The sequence below is a fragment of the Chiloscyllium plagiosum genome, unplaced genomic scaffold, assembly GCF_037043375.1.
Source record: "Chiloscyllium plagiosum isolate Xiang-an unplaced genomic scaffold, Cpla_swu_hap1 HiC_scaffold_45, whole genome shotgun sequence".
Lineage (NCBI taxonomy): Eukaryota > Metazoa > Chordata > Chondrichthyes > Orectolobiformes > Hemiscylliidae > Chiloscyllium > Chiloscyllium plagiosum.
Genome location: NW_028270183.1, coordinates 83924948 through 83946749, shown reverse-complemented (window position 1 = coordinate 83946749; position 21802 = coordinate 83924948). Strand labels below are relative to the sequence as shown.

The window sequence follows — 21802 nt, the reverse complement described above, 5'->3', positions numbered from 1 at the left end:
GTCAACATTTATATCTGACCCAGATGTTGTCAGGAACATTTCTGATCGTCGTGGATAGATAGATGCTGAAGGACATAGAACAATACAGCACAGAACAGGCCCTTCGGCCCTCGATATGAGCAACTCTTCTGTTACAGCGAAAGAATTTCTGTCTCTGAGACAAGAGACCTGAGTTCAAATCCCCACTACTCCAGATATGCAGAATTGCATTTCTGAACATGCTCATTACAAAATATCTACAAATGTTCTGTACGTGAAGCAAAATTATGTCAGATGTTCGAAGACCAGAATTTATCCCATGTGCTCCAGAAAACGGAGAGAAAACTATGGACTACAAACTGGGATGATGTAAATACCAGTTTTGGATTAAGGGGAGTCAATGTTAACAAACGATTAATAGGGTCAATTGAATTAGGCAGACACAAAGGTATTATTTTACATGGAAACATGGAATCTTCGGACAGTAAACAACTAGCTGACTTTACTGTCAGCAACTGGGTTACATTACAGAGGACTTCTATCTTGAAAACTCTGCAGAGTGAGTAAGAGTACAGACCATTAATAATTCCCCTCTCCCCCTACCTCGGCTCAACAACAATAACCTTCCTTTCGGGTCACTTTGGTGTGGAAATAAAGATGCATTCTTTCAACCACTGCACTGGTACAAGATCCCTCCTTCCACAGAATGAAGGGGTATATTCATCTGACTCTGCACTGTTTGCGATTGGCATTTTCCAATCAAAACTAATGCCAAATGTCTCTTAAGATTGCGGTTGCAATTGTTGCATTGTGGCAGTTTAAAGCCGACATGAATTTTGTGAGAATGTGCAATCGGGGAATCAGAAAAACAAAGTTGAAAGTTCGTAGTATTTACTTGAGAGAAATTTGGCATTTTCAGATTTCGTTTAAATGGAATTTAAGATGGTTAAGGTACTTTGCAGAATCTGGCACTGAGTGAGCTTTACTTTGCCTCTGATCCTGAGTTTACTTGAGCAGGGGACATTAACTGCACAAGACACGAGTCCTCGACCTGTTAATAATCCAACTTAACTTTACAGGTGGAATATAAGTAAAAGTGGGAAACACAATTAATTAAACGGTTGTATATTTAAATCACAATTTGAGGAAAAAAGCTTTATTACTTTTGTTGAATTATTAAAAGCAACTTTGAGTTATTTATTGACATGAATTAATAGTGTCCATCAGTGCAAGTGAAATGTTCACAAAACTCGGTTTACCGCTGGAGTTATCGACTGTTCTGTTGAGGATATTCAGTGAAATAGCTTCATGTCCCACCACACAGGAGTATGAAGCACCGCTGGCCCACTCCTCCGCTGTAATGGATAACAGGCTGTACATGAAGAAGGAGGTGTTCTCGCTCTCCGCCATCACCTCGTTGTTCTTGTAGTTATTGGGTTTCACTGGCTTGTCATTGTTTGTCCATTTGACGAAGATCTCTCGGGGGTAGAAGCCTCTCACTAAACAGGTGAGGGAGAGAAACCTCTGAGCGGAAACGTCTTCTGTGCGTGGCAGTAGGATAGATACTGATGGCTCCAGTAGCTTTTCTCCTGCAGAATATTTGAAACAAATATAAATCTACTATAAAAATCCAGAATCAACATTGCAATTTCACTACATATTAAAATATGCCAGTTTTGTTTTTAAATTTGGGCTTTATACACTCTCATTTTCTAAACCAGCAGAATAATATCCATTCTGTTCATTAAGAGTAAAGAGTTTTATTCGAAAGTGGACTCCATGTTTCTAACCCACAACTAAGACATCCTGTACATTTGTCATTGCTGATGTTAAAAACACAAACCAGGTTTCTTCCTATTTTATTTGACTTACAATCATAAAAGATCAACCTTTGGTCCATTCTGTTCTCAATCTGATATTTAGCTATCCTGCCATCAGACACATCTTTCATGGTGCAAAGATTATTTGGAGCCAATCTAAGCATGCCTTGTATGTAACTGGATCTAGATTACACATGGAATACTTTGTTCTTTTATCTCACCGCTCACCATTTCCCTTGCGGATGGAGTCTCTCAGAGGAGTCGGTAGATACGGATGGTTCACCACGCATTCAAAACTAAAGTGACTCAGCAAGGTTTGAGTAGAAATGCTCAATTTGCTGATCACGCTGTCGGGATCTTCTCCAGGCTGGTTAGCAATCTCTGATTTCAGAGTCTTCTTTTCTTGTATCCAGGTGACATTGACTCCAGAAGGAAGATTGGACACAACACAGGTTAATGTCACCGTCGCCTCCAGTAAGACCTGTTCTACTGGCGGTGGTAGAATTTTAACTGTGTAATCGTGGCACTCATTAACTCCTCTGAAACAAAAATCAAATCAATGAAAAATGCCTCTTTAGAATCAAAACACCGAGCCTTCAGGCTACTCCCACATGATGTGAAGAAACCACTTTGAAATGGCAGCTTCCAACTATTGATGAAATGATGGTTCCTGTTGTTTATATATTTTGATTTGTGAAGACATTTGTTATTATCTATAACATGCCCCGTGTAATCATTCATAAAGAACACTGGCTTTGCAACAAGTGAAACCTGTGAAAAAGTAAAATCAAAGATACCATGGCGTAACACATGGAATTACCTTCCTTCCAGAGTTCTTCTCTCACTAACGACCATCCATTCATACTTGTGACAAGAGTAATCTGAATATAACGACTTCATTTCTATGTTCATAAAACTTACTTGCAAATGCTGCTGGGCATTCTGAATGCCAAATTACATCCCGAATTTTGGGCAAATTGTAATCAATCATAATTATTGTCTTTGTTCTCATGTATTTGCAGAGGATATAAGGTGTTACGGGGCAGTGATCAGTAACAGAAATTCTAATCAATATGTTTAACGTTGTTGAAAATGATTAACATTATTGGTGTGAGATCATTCTCTAAAACATACCATGAGATATTATTACTCCTGTCAAATTTGGAGTAGATCTAAAAACAAAACAGTGAATTCCTTAGTAGAACAAAGACTAAAAAAAACGAGTGTCTTAAATTATTCTGCCAACTTGATGGAAATTTGCGCGAGTATTATTCAGACTTCCACTGCTCACTGCATGAATATTTCCATCCTCACCTGGGCTCAATCAGTCTGACTCAAATTCCTAGATCGTTCATCCCTACTGTAGCCTTACCACTAGAATGTATTCTCCTGCCACATCCACTAATGGCAGAGAGTATCTTAAAGAGGCTCAATTAGGTCATGTTTATCCAGATCAACCAACTTGGTCTTTGGCCTGGTTCCATGAATGAAGTTGAAGAGCTCAGTACCAGATAAAATCTATGACGTACAATGCACAAGGACAACAGGTCATTCCTGAACTGGAAATGAAGCACTGAACATATTTTGATCTATTTTGAAAAAAGGGTCGCTGCACATTTTACCATGTCATTTTGAGACCACAAGATAGGAAGATAAAGGTGCAGAATGAGGCATTTCGGCCAATCGAGTCTGCCCTGCCATTCGATCAAGGCTGGTATGTTCTTCTACCCCATTCTCCAGCCTTCTCCATGTACTAACCGATCTATCGCCACCTTTAATACAGTCACTGACTTGGCCTCCATAACCCTCTGCGGCAATGAATTCCACACATGCACCACCCTCTGGCTGAAGAAATTCTTCCCCATCTCAATGCCAAATGGTGCACCCTTTGACTCCGAGGATATGGACTCATGTCCTACTCTAGCCTACGGCCAAAACATTTACTCCACGTTCATCCAATCTCGGCCTCTCAGCATGTTCTATGTTTCAAAGAAATACCTCTCTGACCCTGCACCCCGGCCCCCACAAGACAGGCACCCCTCCCCCACCCCAACCCCTTTATCCTTAAGCAAGTCACCAGGTATGGATTCGGCACTCTGCCTCTCCAAAAATGTGGTCAGCCAACAAACTACTTTAAAAAAGACTATTAATCCAGCTCACTGTCTATATGTCTTCAATATAAAGGGAAACATGCTTTTCTGATTTGACATAATGTTGAATTATGAGCAATGCCAATGTAACACTCAAACTGAAATACATGACACGAATGGGATGCTATACACCTGAGTGCTGTTCACTAAATTTGATCAATGTGTGTATCTGATTCACATCGGAGTTCAAAATGATTTCTAGTTCTCTCGTATGTATGTCTTACCCTGGGGTGTCGTGATGTTTTGACTTTGAGTGTTCTCTCCATGAGTGACCTGGCAGGTATAGACTGCGCTGTTGAACCATTCACCATAAGGGACTGTCAGCCGACTCATCACCGAGAAGTTCCCATCCGCCTCACACACAGGAGACGTGAAGACAACAGAATCCACGGATTGGCCATTTTTCAACAATGTCACGGAGATTTCCTTCGGATGGAAATCAATGATTGAACAGATGATGGTTGCAAACTTGCTGCTTGCGATTTCTTCACTGGGACTCACGGTGAGAAGAAGAGTTGGCGGGAGAAATGGACCTTTATGAAAAACATTGCATAAATTATCTGACAAATTTGATAACAAATACATTCAGTTCTATTATAACAAAGTTTTTTTATGGCTAATAGATACTAACCTTACTAATACAAGTATCATCATTATGCAGAGTGTTACAGAAGCTGAGATCAACACTGTACAATTAGCAGGACGATGTGATAATGACAATGTAATGCTAAAATTACAGGTCACAGCAAGGAAGTCAAGAAGACACAGAAATGATAGGCCAGTTAAATCAGAGGGTGAGATAGTAATGTTGGATAGCATTCATTTCAATGATAGGAGCATGATAAACAAGGCCGGTGAGTTAACGGCATAAAGGAGGAAGTGTTGATATCATGGAGACATGTTGAGAGAGGGGGAGGAGTGGCAGTTCAATATTCCAAATATAATGTCTTCAAGCGAGGCAGGAAAGGTAGAAGGGCGGTAAAGATTGTTGATGTTCACCAGTGTGAGGGGATATGTGTGTATCGGAAACATGGAGAAGTGTTGTGATTTTTTTTTTCAGGAATTAGGATAGATAATGTGATGTGCTGTCTTGCTGGATGAAAAATAGTTATATTTCCAGGGCAGATAAAATGTATGCCAGGTAAAGGAAGACATAGTGGGTCGCTGGCAATAATTTATAATTCCTGGCCACAGGGGATATGGCAAAACTGCCAATGTGGTATTGTTATGCAGGACGGATGAAGGGAAAAACAATGAAACCACAGGCTTGGCTCAAGCTAGACTCAGTAGTAGGGAAGACATTGTAACCATGGAGAGGCGAATTAACCTTCGTCTGGAAGAGCAATATAAAAATATCAGCACGAATTTATTGACAGGAAGTCATGTCTGAGCAATTTGATTGTAGTTTTTGCAGAAATAAGTCGATGTCCATATGATAGTAAAGATCAGAGCCAGGTGAGACCATGTCAATTTGACGAATTGAATCCTGAGGTAGCTGAGTGGCGGGGTGCAGAAGATAATGGCTGTAGGATGTTTGTGTGGCTGGAAGTATATGTCTATACTGCAGGATTCAGTGTTGATTTATTGATGTCTCTGTTATGTAAAAGTGATTTAGAATATACTGCAGGAGATTTGGCTAGTAAGTTCACAGATGAAGCGAAAATTGCCGTGTTGGCAGGTTCTGACCATGATATCTTTAGATTGCAGCAAGATACAGAAGGGTTGGCCACTTGTGCTGAGAAATGGCAAATTGAAATCATTCTGGATAAGTCTAAGGTGATGCACTTGGTCAGAAGAAACTAAGAGGTATTATGTTTTGAATGGTGGAACCCTGAAAAGGATTTCATGCCCATCTATCCCTTATGGTAATGGGGCAGGGGAATAAAAAGGCTAAGAATGTGTGAAGGGTATTTGCTTTTATGAGCCAACACATTTACATTAGGTGTTGGGAGATGATACCGGAAATTAATGAAATACTGGTTAAGCCAGACATGAAGCATCGTGTGTAGTATAGGACTGCATGTTATGGAAGGAATGTGATTAGACAGAAGGCAGCATTGTTGAGATATTCCAGGATTTTTCCTGGGCTTGAAGTTTTTAATTATGAAATGTGATTCACCAAACTGGGGTTTTCCTTGGAGCAGAGAAGATTGAGAGAGAAGATGATTGTGATGTCTGGAATTATGGTAGACATACACAGAGTAAACAGAACAAAACATTTTCCCTTAATGGATGGAGCAATGTCTCAAGGGCATAGGGTTAAGGTAAAGACAGGAGGATATCGGGGAAAACAAAATCACACAGAGAGTGTGAATCTGTAGCTCAGTGCCAGTAAGTCATGTCGAGGCTGAGCCTCGCATAATATGTGAGAAATATTTAGATGCATATAAGAAATGCCAAGTCACACAAAGCAATGGATCAATTGCGGACATATTGAACTGGAATAGTTAGGGATTAGCTTGGACTGGATGGGCCGAATGACCTTTTCCTGTGCTGTATATCTCTATGGCTCTGTCAAATGTATTATAACTAATGCCCTATTCATGTTAACCACAGATGTACTGTTCATCTCAGTTCCCACAAGACTTACATGGCATTCCAGTGCTCTGCTTTGAACCGCTGTGTTGAACCTCACAGGAGATTTTGCTGCAATCCGCTTCTGACTCAGGCAGGGTTAACTGGCTGCTCAGGGTGTAAGTTCCCTTCTTGTTTCTCACGGATGGATAAGTCTTCAATGCAGTCGTGATTGGCTGCCCACTTTTCTTCCACGTCACCTTGGTAACGTCAGGGGAATAGTCCATGGCCAAACAACCAAAGATCACAGAACCGTCGGCGTTGTGTTGCTGACAGGAGGAGACAAGTCCATAAAGTGTGGGGGTAGATACAGTCTCTAGGATAGAATGATCAATTGAGCAAGTTACTTTCTGTTAATTCGACCTTATTGGTTACCTAAATGTTTCCTCAGCTGTAAATGTATGCCAGTGTGTTCCTGCTAAAATCTTCAGCATACCTTAAGTTTATTTTTGTTTCCAATCAGTCGTTGATCATGATCTATTGGTTCCCTCTTCAGAAACATGCCCTCGACCTTGACCATTCCGATATAACTTAGAAATAAGAACGCCCTGATCCCACGAAAAGTAACTGGTAGACAATCTCACCAACAACACTTTCATTGGATTGCAGGTGACGAGCACAGTCGTTTCACAAAATGCAAACCAAGAAAACGTGCAAGTTGGAATTGGAAATAAAAACCGAAGTTGCTGGAGAAACCCAACAACTGGCAGCATCAGTGGAGAGAAAGCAGAGTGAACGTTTCGAGTCCAGTATCCCTTCCTCGCTTATCAATGTCAGTCAGAATCTCCTCTCTGTGAACAAGGCAGTTGCAGCGCACTGGGACTGAGAGAATGTCTGTCACAGCTGATATTATGCCAATTATCTGGAAGCTCAATGATCGACTTGACAATTATCTGAATTCTGGAGGCCTCTGAAACATAGAGGACCATTAAGGTTCAGAGACTTTGGAGTGTGACAGCTAGCTGAACTGAGCATTTATGTGAATATGATTCGAGAAATGAACAAGCACTCTTTTACTTCAATAAGTATTACACTTACAAGCAGTTCATAGTAAAACTCTAATCTCTCAGACTAACCAAAGCTCTGACTCTCTCTCTTAACCTCAATTTCCACTCACATTGACAACCCCTATACTGTTACACGCTCATTCACTCTCGGAACACATGACCCTCATTGCAAGAGATATCACGCATTCAAGGCAATCCATATTCCGGACGACAATGTAATCTCGATTCCTTTCACTCAATTCCACTCCTTCTACACTGTACCTTGTCCTTGGTGAATCTCGTCCTGATATCAGACTTTTCACAACCCCTGACAGTATGCCACTCCCCCAGATATCACCTCAGACTTTCACCACTGACCTCTCATTTTACCCAAGTCAACCTGTGCACATTGCATCCTAGCTCTGTTCCCATCTGCCCTTCGCCACACTCCGAACTTTACATTTTGACATCATATCCACTTGACACATCAGTACAGTAACCTTCTGTCACCGAAACAGCCCAGCACTCTGCTAAGCCGATCAACTAAACTTCCCGACACCCTGCCCACCTCTCAACTAACCAGCCCCGCAGCCTGCCCACCTCTCAGCTAACCAGTCTGACAAACTGCACATCTTGCAACTAACGAGTCCGACACTCTGCCAACCTCTCAACTAACCAGTCTGACGTCTTGTCAATGTCTGAACTAACCAGTCTGACACCCTGTTTACAACTCAACTAACCAACATGACTCCCTCCCCACCTCACAACTGACCAGCCCTGCACCCTGTTGACCTCTCAACAAATTGACTTGGCACCCTGCCCACCTCCAACTAACCAGCCCCGCACCCTCACCAGCTCTCACCTAACCAGCCCTGCAGCCTGCTGGCCACTCAATTAACCATCTTGGCACCGGGGAGACACCCTGCATTGCTGCTCAAACGACCCCTCACCTACCAAGCACAATGTGACCAAGTTATTTCCTTGTGACCATTATGATTTGCTTTGATGCCACCCTGCCAGACTAGATGCATGCAAGCTTACCCAGCAGCCACCCAACACCTCACGGCCTATCAGCTCAAAATCTACCACATCACCAACCTACCTCCTCACGAGATCACCAGCTTCCAACTTGCAGCCTACTCCACCATAAAGTCAGAGATTTAGAGCGGCATACAACACAGAAACAGGCCTTTCGGCCCAGCTCGTCCATGACAACCAGGGTTCCCAAATTAAACAAATTCTATTAGCCGGCATTTGGCCCATATCAATCCAGATCTATTCAGTGCCTTTACCTGTCCAAATGTCTTGGAAATTTTGTAACTGGATCTGCATTTGCCACTTCCTCCGGCAGTTCATTCCAATGTCAGGTACAGTTGCAACACAAACTCCCAACCTTGATACTCAATGCTCTGTGCAATGAGAACACATTTTGGAAACACATTCTTGAACACGCCAGCTACTTGAGACACCACTTTCAACAATATATGTATCTGATCACTCAGGTCCCTATGTTCCACCAAGCTTCCCATTGCCATATCATTAACTCTGTACGAATCTATGTATCTGAATCCCCAGGTGCTTCTGTTCGACATCACGACCCAGTGCACTACCATTCACTTTAAGCTGTTTCCTGATTTCTGTTCCAAAAATGCAATGAGTCATATTGAGTTGAAACTGAACTCTATCTACTCCTCCTCTGCCCATTGGCCGAGATGATCATGAACTCGTTGAACTTTTAGATAACTTTTATTGTCAATTATAGAACCAATTTTGCTGTTATGTGAAAACTTAACAACCATGCCCCATTCAATTTTTTCACAATTTTCAACCAATATTGTACAGGGTTCAACATTTTCCCCACATACCTATTATTTCCTTCAACGCTTGAAAAAACTATCACCTTCTTGAAATCATTTGATGTTTTGTCCTCAAACCCTTTCTGTGACAGAGAAATCCAGAGGTTCATTCTTTAGTTGAACAGTACACAAAAGGGTTCAATCTTATCGCGTGTGGGTAAGACAGTTAACTGTTCCTCCAAATATTACTACATTTTGACTTGCAATTCTTTCATTGCCCCTTTACTCTTTCTGTATCACAGCCATGGAACTCACTTCCTGACAGAGCTGTGAAAATGTTAATACCACACAAATGTCAGAAAGTCACGGAGGCCAAAGTCAACTGATCTCTCAAGGAGATGTAAAATGCCTAACATTTCCACGCCTATCTACAGATGCAAATAACTACTAGAAAAAATGAAGATTATTCTGGCGCTTGCGTGTCCACACAAAGATGACGTGCTTAATAGTTTCATTTTGTGTCGTTTGATTGTATTTCCAGTGAACTACTTCTTAATCATTTAATGGGCAAGAAGCTTTACTCATTTTTAGGACGGCAATCATACATTATACTTCCCTGGAATAAAGAAAAATAATGTTAAATTAAAGGGATCTGACGATTGGGATGATTGAGTTGTAAATTGCCAGAAACGAATAACTTATTTTCACGAGTAATTAATTACAGCCTCATTGTGTCACATTGCATACTCACACAAATATCTTTAAGAAATGGTGTCTTCCTTTGTTATGTGCAGTTGAATCATTAAATCTGGGATAGTTATTGCTTCTTAATCAGATGTGTTAAAGAGTTTTAATCAAACGTTAGCTCGCAGATGTACCATGTATTAAGTAAGTGATGGAATAGCTCGAGGGACTGAGTGCTTTATTCCTGATCATATATTCCTATTATTCTGTCATTCATTCAGCTAGCAAAGGTGCTGGACACTTTTTAATACAATATTTCAACAAACTAATTGTTAAAAACATTCTTTAAAAATTCGTGTTGATTATTTGGAACAGGAGCATTGATATTCTCTGTTTGAGTGGTCAGAATAACTCCCATCCAAGTACACTCCAGAGATGCGAAGGTCAGGTGAATTGGCCATGCTAAATTGCACGTGGTGTTCAGTGATATGTAATTTAGATGTATTCATTAGCGTTAAATGTACGGTCTAAAGGGTAGGGGAATGGGTCTGGGTGGGTTACTCTTCAAAGGGTAGGTATGGACTTGTTGGGGCAAATAGCCTGTTTCTACACTGTAGAGATTCAATAATTCCATACAGCAGCCATTGCCCTCTGGAACAGGTTGTTACTTCATCGTACAGTTTCTTCTGAAATTATGGCTCCACATGAGATCACTCACTTTCGACGATGACGTGGTATTAAGTATTTCTGAAAATTCACAATTTGGTAAAATATATTTTCTCTCTGAACAACTTGTTTCATATAAAGTACATTTTATATGAAACAACAAACTTTGAATGCTTGAAATCCGAAATAAAAACAGAATTCTCTGAAGAAAAGCGGCAGGTCTGGCAGCTCCTGTGGAGAGAAAGGAAGCTTAACATTTCAAGTGCAGTGATCCGCCTTCAGCAAATTGTTTTCATATTCTCCCGTACGAGAACTTATACCTATTGATTTAGACAGTGATTAAGTTTACCTGACTTCTGTTGGGAAAGCATTATATGAAGATGTACTGGATGATCTGAGATATCCGTTGAAGACTAGTTGAAAAGCTACAACCAAAGTGTTGGATTCAAGCAAAATCCCACCAGACTGAACAGTCAAATTCACTCACAGTAATCGTTTGATACAAACGAAAACTGCTCCAACTTAAAGTCATCAAATATGCTTTGGAAATAATTAATTGTGGTATAGTTATAAAAGGTATTGATAGAACAGCAAGCCAAGATCCCGGATTTCTTTGAGGAATTACACTATTAACCCAGCTCGCAATTCCCAAAAGCCTGTGAACAAATATTGATTTGAAAAAAGGCTCCAAACCGCCAAACTTCTGTCTCAGAACCTGAGGCCCAAGTCTGGACAGCGATTAAATCGATTTCACAGGCCTCTTGAGTGGACTTCCAATCGTACTCAAAGAACTCAATGTGTTTTCCACCAAATTAACCGGAAAAGACATGGTATTACATTCCTCTCCAACACATTGTAAATGTACACAATTCACATGTCTCAGAGTCAGAGACACTACCACTACATTATACCAGATCTGAACCCAATCTCCAATAAGACAGACCACCGGTTTGAGAGTGCACAAATTTGTTAATAATTAACCAAGAATTTCAGCAACCAGGGATTGTTACAAAATGCTTACACGATGAAAGTAGCATTTCAACAATTATCCAAGAATGCTTTGATAGCAATTCCGAATTGTTCAAGCTCTATGGGAACTGTAGACGAATAAAATTAGGATTTGCACTGCCATAAATTTACTGTCACTGGATTTCAACTCAGAACTCCCTTCCTCTTAATCCTGTGTATGTTGCTGCACCAGATGGTCTGCTTAGGTTGAAATAGATTAGAATCTTTTGAAGTGTAACATCACCTTTGCCAGTAACATTACACGCTGACAATAAGTTCTTAATAATTTGATTCTACATTGTGCCACTAAATGTGTCACTGACAAGAGAGGCACAAAGAAAATATGCAGCATATTTCCCTCTGTCTCACTGAATGATATATCGTTCATTGCTAACAACTGACTTCAGGGGTCTTACAATTTGACTTTTGTTACTTAAGTGTTTATTCTGATTGTAACAATTCAGTCAGGTCTATCAATTCTGTGGTGCCTAATTTGTGGCAGACAAAAGCGGTTTTGAAGCACCACATGAAATTGAACTGTCTGAGAATCAGGTGTCTGAACCGGTCAATTTACAACTGGTCAGGAACAGCTGACAACTCGGTCGAGATAACACGGGAACACACTGTACAACAGTCTTGATCCGAGAAGATATATCTGCTCAATTCGTCACATCAAATGTATTCACTGTAATTTAACTTTCATAATAGGGACTAGCCAGAGAGAAAGCATGAATGCTTCTCAGAACGTTTTCACAGTGACGTAAGATTACCTACTGATTTCATAAACTTACTCGATTGTAAATAAGAAAATTATTGAGGTGTACCATTTCACCAATTGAAGCACAGTCCCGACGGAAATAGAATATTCTCTAAATTATTTCTGATTATTCTTAAAATATTTCTTGAACTTTGTAAATGTTGCACGCACTGCTCAAAACCAATACTGCATTCCATTGTGTAAATGCATGCCTGTTGGATACATTAGTGCGAGTATTTACTCTCAGACGTGCTTGGCAATGGCAAGTTATTTTCCTTGATACCTCTTTCTAAAGAACGATTTAAAAAAAATATATGAATTGAAAACAGTTTTTGTCTGCATTCCCCGCTTTAACAAATGTCGAAATAAATGGTCATCAACACTTAACTAATATGAACAATCTCATTCAGGTTGCTACAATACAAAAATCGCCCCATATATTAATTAAAATGAATATTACTTTATTCTCAGTGTGTAAATACACAATGTGCTCTACTACCCTCTAGCTCCTGTCTTCTCTAAATTTGTGAATTCTGCAACTGTCGGAAAGCATGGACAGGCACATTAAGGGGGTGGTACGGTGGCTCAGTGGTTCGCACTGTTGCCTCACAGTGCCAGGGAATCCCGGTTCAAATCCCGCCTCGGGCATCTGTCTGCACATTCTCGCCATGTCTGGGCGGCATTCCCATACATGTTCAGGTTTCCTCCCACAGTCACAAAGATGTGCAGGTTCGGCGATATGGATAAGCTGAATTGTCCATACTGTTAGGGGTTAATGTCGGGGAACGTGTCTGGGTGGTTGCTCAGCGCAGGTTTGGACTTGTTGGGCCGAAGGGAATCTTTAAAATCTCCGATTTTGCATTATTTATTCCCATGGTGAGTTGATGATGGATTATTTTAATTGATTCGAAATCTAGACTTGGTGACATAATCGACTATAGCAGCTGTTTCCTAATGAATGACTCTTCAGTTGATATGTTGTTGTAAAATGTATCTATTTACTTAAAACATAGCATGGATTAAATCACTCAGTTAATGTTACATTTTTTAATCCTGTAAATTTAATTTAATCAGATGTACAAGAATTAATAATTTCAAGTTAAACTGAAAAACTGATCAATTCAGTGAAATCAATTTGTTCTGCATCGAAATATTTGGAGCAGAATTTCTTAATCGTCTTTTCCAACGATCTCTTCCAGCCAGGAAACCTGTGTGTCGGGGACAGCGGAATTGAAAGCTAATTCTTGATTAATGATATCACAGGAATGGCATTTTTGCCCAATCGCAAGAAAAATTAGAACATTATATTTTTGAAATTCTATTTGTAATTCTTGTGACTTGTAAACTGTTGCAAGACAAGCTTTTGATTTAAGGAGAAAATTGAGTTCTGAGTTTTGAATTTAAGGTTTGGATTAGACCAGTCCCAATTGTTACTTTCAAATAAAACTCGCGCCCTAACGTATCTGGTTTCCCTTCATTTCCAAATCCTTTGCGATTTGCCTTTCACTTAATATTAGGTTTAATGAAAGTTCAACTCCAATGCTGATTGCATTGAATGAGGAAACTAAAGCAGTTCACTATCAACAACCATGCAAACATATCTAAAGCAATGTAGAAATCAAAAACAGCTTCAACAATATATTAGCTTAATTTTACCAAAGCACATTCTCTCATCAACTGAACAACGATTACCAAATCACAACACTGAGGATCAATAATGTGTTTGCAGCAAAACTGTCTCTTTGCAAACATTTTCAACAGAACCAAGAACATAATGTATTCTCACAACAAATATCACAAATTGGAAACCATCAAAACTGCTCACCATCACACAAGCGAATAATTAAATCAAATAGAAATACAAAGTCATAACAGTTGCCTTGGTTCTGATATAACTTATTGAACAACGCTTAAAGCTTTAACATTTTCGGCAACAAGTCAATTTGTTATCAACCTATATAGTATTTCTGATCATGTTAATCTTGTGCAGTGCACAGTAGAGCAGCTGAAGGCATCTATTGATTAATCGCCTTAAGGTCAAAATAAAATTAGTTCAATGGACAAACATTATAATTGAATGTTATGATAAGTTAGTCTCAATTATGAAATCTGATGAATTCGGCAGCTTAAGATTTTCGTCCCAAATTTTATTTTGAATGAGGCTACTCAAAACAGACTTTAACTAGTTTAAAATGAGAACTGAGATTGTGTACATAAAAAAACTCTAAAAAGTCGTCGTTTTTTTTCATTTCTCACAGTTTCGTGTTTCTGCCTTAAGTGGGTCTTCAGACAGTTACAAACGGATATAGTGTTTTCAATCAATCAGAAAAAATATTGCCCGCGTTTAACAAATGCAGAAACGATTCAGTACAAACAAAGCTCTTCACAGATATTCGTAATTGAGAGTCATCCAGAGAGACAATCTGTTTTGCTAATAGAAAATACCGATTACTGAAAGCATGAAAGCGCAGTTCAATTCCACAAGATGGATCAACTCATTTCAACACAATCAAATAAAGCAAAGTCAGAACCCAATCAACTTTTCAACAGAAGCAAATAAAACACATTCAGCATCCAATCCAAAGAATGAAATGCAGCACCGCAAGAAGATTCCATGACAGTATCCAACGTGCTTGTCATCAACAAAATTAACAAATCAAATGACAAAATGCAATCATGGTAAGAGCATTATGCACCCAGGGAATATATTCAATAAATTAACATATTTTCATCCTGTTTAGTGATATTTCCAACATCTTTAAGTTTCTTAGCATTTTTTGTCGATAATAAAACTCACAGATAGTGGGTGTCACTAAACTTTGCTTATAACTGACTGATTGAGAGACTTTAGGTGTTTCAAGTAAGTCAGCCACACAGAATGCCCATCTGAGTTTTAAACAAAATATGCACTGAGCATCTGAATCCGCCACCACTACTTCAGTCATTTTCTGAGACTTAATGTAACTCTATTGTCAGTTTTAAGAAAAATCAAACTGAACCAAACCAACGTCAGCACAGGATCTAAGTTTCATTTAAATTCAGGAATTATTCGCATGAATGGAACGTTAGCAAAAAATAAAGTCACTGAGAAAGTTCACATTCTTACCTGAAGTCACCGTCACCATGGTCCCTTGGCCCCAGTAATCAAGATAATCACAGCGTTACATTCTCTGGACTGGGTCACACAATATCTGACTTTGCATAAAAACAAACAAAAACCTGCATTATTCTAAATATTCAGAACTACTGTCAAAATGAAGTCGCGATAAATCTTCATCACATTATAATTGTACAATGGATACTGATCATTCTTATTAAATTATTATAATGTTTTATACTTCACAGAGTAACGCATGAGCTGATTCTCAAAATCACCAACTGCTACAATAATAATCACACTTTTGCGAATTAAATTTACAATTTAAACAGCAATAATTGCACAATACCCCACAGAACTAATACTGAAGTGTGAGTTTAGGTAGTCTGTATAAGTAAACATTGACTCGTTTCAAACAATGGGTGCTGGACGGGTTTTAGTATTAATTATAATTGCAGTGTCTGCCCAGTATGTCACTGTGAGACACATTGTGTCAAATACTACAGCGGGCTTTAACCTGTAAAATGCAGATATTTAATTTCATCAATTCCTGGAAAGAAGTGATTCAGACTCCTCTAAAAATTATTTAGTGGAATTATTAAGCTTTTTCTATTCATTGTATTTTAAAAGCTCGGAATACTTTTGCAAGTTCAGCGTGCATTAATGTAGCCATAAACATGAGGAAAGTAGAATAATTTTATAAATGTGTCCAAACTCGTCACTCCTCCATGGGATTTAAATTAAGTCTCACATTATTTTCTCGCTCCTTCAATTTTAGTCATCACCAACTTGAGACAAACCCTTGTCAGTGGTTTTTGTTTGAGGATGTCACTATCGACATCACTGTGACCCACTGTAGTATCACAGCGATTTCGACCCGTACGTATTCTGGAAGACACTCTGGGTCTCAATGCTCACGTGAAATAGACATTTAGTGCTGATAGTGTTTAGAATTCACGGCATGGTTTACAGAACACGATTAGCAGACATTTCCCGAAATGTCAGATACATTAAAACTAACATCATGTCCAAGCATTTAATTGGTGGAAGAGTAAGCAGTACATACGACATGCCAAAAACATTGTCCCATGATATCACCCAGTTTGTTAGTTTCAATGGTATGTTTACTCTATGATAGGGTTGTAAAAGGCAGCCCGAGGTGTGCTTCAGATCGCAGTTGGTTGAACTGAATTTAAAACGGGTACTGACCGTCAGTTAACGATGAAATTGGTAAAATGTCCCCTTGAACTGTTTGTTGAAAGGGTCCAGCCCTGGTTCCTCTCGCTGTGGTATCTTGCACAGTAATAGATGACGGTGTATTCGATCTTCAGGCTCTTCATCTCCAAAGCGAAGATGTTGATTGAAGTGTCTTTGGACGCAGTAAATCGATTCTTAATCGCTGGGGCATAGTTACTGCTGGATGGACTTTTGTATTGAAGCAGCCACTCCAGCCCTTGTCCGGGAACCTGTCGGACCCAGTGCATCCAGTAACTGGTAAGATCGAAGCCGCTCGTCTTACAGGTCAGTATCAGGGAGGCTCCGGGATGGCCACTATCTGCGTCTGGTTGAGTTAAAACGATCTCCGACTGGACACCTTTATAAATGAAAAAAAAAACCCATGAGAATTAATGCTGATACAATGATGCCTGAGTCTTTTACATTTCTGAGGCAGACTAACATTGAGACAGTAACAAAGAGAGACATGAACAAAAAACACTCACATGATAAGAATGTCAGTAACAAACTGAGAAAAATTGTCGACTTAATCATTCTGATAACTTGTGGAAAACGGTTCTGTCAAGAGCTTTCTAAACAAACCAAATCCAGGAGTGTTGAACTAAAGCACAGTGACCCGGATTTATATGATCATCAGAAGGGGCAGGTTTACAGGTTCCGCCTGCTGGTTTCCTGCTGGAGGCTGAGATTGGATCCACGGAGCACTTTGCACAGCCCTAACAGATTGGTTCATATTTACACGAGATTATTCTTAAACGTGGAAATATACACATCTTGGGATATTGTTTGCTGATTAGCCTGCTAGGAAGTGTTTTTTGAATGGGGAAAGTGAAATTTAACAGCTTGAAGTATTTTTCAGATGAAGTTTTCAGATATTTTGTTTAAAACAACAAAACAAATTCAATTGGAAGTTGGCTCTCTGTATTTTTAAATGCATTCACGAGTAAATAAAACTAAAATCAAAGTTCGAAGATATTATCAGCCAAATAATTAACTGGCCATACTTTTTTTCTGGACACTCCAAGTCTCCGCCACGCTACAAAATAACTTGTAAATCATACCAGATGTTTCTAAATGCACTTTATGCAACTGAATATAAAGCGTGTTCAAAGTGATTATGTATAGAATATTCAATTGGAAATTAACTCCCTTTAACCACAAGCAGAAAAGAAATCTAAAACGAAGTTCAGTACCGTTGTCAGACAATACAATTAGTGACTTTATTTCTGCAACCACTCCAAGTTTCTCTCAAATTACAAAATAAGATATCATTTGTATTTGGCGTTTCTAAATTCAGTTCAGGCAAGCTAATATCGAGCATGTCTAAAATGAATATGTTAAGAATGTGTGTGTATGTCACTAAACTGTTTGGACACGGAGAATAGAAGAACCTCACCACATTACAGAATCTCTCTCCTTGTATCTTTTTTTAACATGCACCGACCACAAGATAGATATTTGAAAATGTATTGTAAAGGAATGCTGTGTGCCCGAGAAATAAAAAGTGGATTGACAGTGATACGTAACACTCAGGTAAACCTTTGAAAGAGAATCTAATAAAGTGGAGCAGGCCGGTGAGAAGTTAGAAAATATTTCTCAACATCTAAACCATTGCAGGTAACTGTTTGGGTACATCAGGAGTGTCTGGCAAGTTACAGAGTATTACATCAATAATTTCCACGGATGTAGGTCATAAACAACACATTTCTCCGCGCATTGGTAACTGTGACACGGGACTTTCAACGAGTAGAAATCAGCGAAAACTTTGCATTACACTATACCGGTGCTCACTATGTATAAATGGCCCATTCGGTTTTAATGAGATGCATTAGTCAGAGAATAGTGCAACAGGTTATGCGAGTTCAAGCCAATTCAAGTTTGTCAATTTACATGGAGAAAATGACAAATGTTAGTGCCATGTGGGAGTTTGGGTCCATTAACGTCATATTCAAGAGCTTTAAAAATCCTCAACACAAACGTTTTACTAACTAGGCTGATCTTCAGCCGGAATTAATATAAATGTCTGTTATGCAATCAATTTCCTGTTTTCTGATTGTCACACAGTGAGTGGCCATCCTTGTTAAAGAAGAAATGCCAAGTGAAATGTGTCCATTTTGGATAAACGGGAAAATAATTTGTTTGGTTAGATTTTGTTTTAGTTGATTCATACTGCCTTTAATCTGCCAGATACAGTCGTTGGCAGCAATTAAGCCCACTGCAGAAATGGTTCTCGAGCTTCCAGTTTCATTTACCGGAAGCATCTGGAATCTCTGCAGTAGATCAAAGATATTTTGTCTCACTGTTGACCACTTGCCAGAAAGCCAACGTCAAACCATAACCACTGCCTCGGCATAAATAAATCTACTCAGCAGCAATGCTACAGAAAATATTAATTTTCAGCTGTGCAACTTGGGGAACTGGTCCCTTCTCTCATTAAAACAAATATTCACAGAGTCTCAGTCACAAGCGAAAAATCAACATTTCACTGGAGGATCACTACAGCACTCTATGAAATTGAGAAAAAACAGATAGATAGCTGTTCATGGAGTCATGCAGAGAAATCGCTGAGAAACAGACCCTTCGGTCCAAACAGTCCATGGGCAATCATAATCCCAAACTCATCTAATACCACCGGTATTCATGGACTTAACTAAAAGTCTTTTAAAATTTATAACTGAATTCATATCTAACTCTTCTTCTGGAAGATAATTCCTCATACGAACCATTCTCTGTGTATAAGTTGCCACTGATATCATTTTAAAACTTTTCTCCTCTCACCTTAAAAAATGTTCTCTACACTTGAAACCCCCACCCTATGGAAAAGACATTTGCCATTTTCCTTACCACTCATGACTTTTACAAACTTGTACAAAGTCACCTCTCGAACTCTTATGCTCCAGTGAAAGAAGTTCCAACCACCTGAATTTCCAACGGTGGATCTGTGCCACACATTATCCCGTGTGTTTAAATTAGAGATCCGCCTGCCTCCCCAGGTCCACATATTACATTCCTTGACAATATTTCAAAGAATTGAAAGCGACTTGTCCTTCCTGTATTGTTCGATTTTATTTTGCTCCAAACATCATCACAAAATCAGTTGTCCATGTCATTGCTGATTCATGGGAGATCTCTGTGCGCACAATGTCTACTGAAATAACTACATTACCATCCTGAATGTACTTCACAAGTGCACCTCTTGTTCACAAACGCAATTAGACACCAGGGAACAGTGAATACCCTCTCTGCACGCCGCCACACCTTCTCCTTTGCCCTTTGTGAAAACCGTATTGTCAGTATTAAGTAAAATAAATATATTTTGTTTTAACTTTCTTAATTCATGTTGCTGATCTTGGCTGAAAAACGGGATGTTGTTGTTAGCATTTCTGGGGAACATGTGTGCATTAATTTTCATGTTAACTTAAAGTTAATAAGTAAGTCAAGAACAGTTAAAATAACTCGAGAAACGTCTATTAGAAACTGGTCATTAAGATTATCAGGGCTGCATTAACTGTTTGAATATTGATCTAGTTCTGCCTACAGTTTTCCCATAAGCCAGCATTTAATAGCATTGGATATCATGTGTGTGTGGACAATGGATTTGACCTTACACAATGATCCCGACTGTAATGGCTCCGCATTGCCGTTTGCACTATTTCCATTATATTTTGACGTGAATACAAGTAATCTCCACAGTTGCTGGTGAAGTGATAGTTTACACAATTTCAGTTTACGTCAATGAAACAAAGCAGAAGAACAATGACAATTGAAACAAAAATTACGACATCCATGCAGACATACTCGTGGGCACACACACTCATCTGACCACTTCATTACTGTCAGAATGGAAGTATTTTCGAATGAGTCTCGGAGGATGCTGCTAAGACTGGAAGAAAGCAGGAATAACGAAATTCTAGTTCACCTGGAGCTGTTCATTTGGAGCAGAGGAGGTTGAGGGATATTTTTCTTAAGAAACACTCAAATGCTATGCATGGATAAAATAGATGGTGAAAACCTCCTTAGCTTGGCTGGGGGAGGGGGGGGGGGGGGCGATGCGGGGGGGGGGGGGGGTGGCAGTGGCGTGTTCGATAACTAAGGTGCTTAGACATAAGTGATAGACAGCAATCTCACAAGGAACATTCGGGAAACTCACAATCTGAAAGGATCGTAGATGCAGGAACACTCAAATCAGTAAAAATGAACTTGGCTATATACTTCATGTGCTATAACCTGAAGAGTTACGTTTAATATACTATGAAGTGGGTGTAGGTTGGGAGGTTCTGTATTTACGTGGCACAGGCCTGATGGGCGAAGTGATCCCTCTCTGTCATTAAACATTTCTATTACTCTAAATCCACCCTTCCTAATTCGAAGGCTGGAATTCATATGATTTATACGGGAAATGTTTCAAACTTTTATTTCAATGATATCCTAAATCAATAAACTCCACCCGACACTCTGTCCAGTGATGTGGAAATTAATGGTCCAGTTAATGATCCCAAATGATGCCTGGCATAACATCCCTTTTTTTCAAATAATGATTTGGAGATGTCGGTGTTGGACTTGGGCGCAGAAAGTGAAAACTTACACCACACCAGGTTATAGTTCAACAGGTTTATTTGGAAGCACTTACTTTTGGAGCGCTGCTCCTTCATCAGGTGGTTGTGGATTACAACATTGTAAGACACAGAATTTGCAGCAAAAGTTTACAATGTGAATGTAACTTTAAGAATGTTCTGCGATTTACATATGAAAGAACTGAAACCAACATGTTCATTCTAAAAGATGAGAAAATTAAGACAATCCAGTTAAATATTTAATTTAAGTTTCTCATCTTTTAGAATGAACATGTTGGTTTCAGTTCTTTCATATGTAAATCGCAGAACATTCTTAAAGTTACATTCTCAAGTGAACTTTAACAATTAGTGTCATGTCGGCCCAGCTAATGCATTTAAGTTGTGAGGTGTCCTCTGTGAGACTGTCTGTGACACAATGTTCAGGCTGATTGTGATCTAGAAAAAGGATTTATAGAATCTAACATGGATTCGTGCA

At 39.3% G+C, this 21802-nt stretch overlaps 1 pseudogene; it reads right to left on the bottom strand.

Moving 5' to 3' along the window:
- Positions 1-1128: 1128 nt before the first annotated feature.
- On the bottom strand, positions 1129-17287 carry LOC148136778 (Ig heavy chain C region-like; annotated as a pseudogene).
- Positions 17288-21802: the final 4515 nt, after the last annotated feature.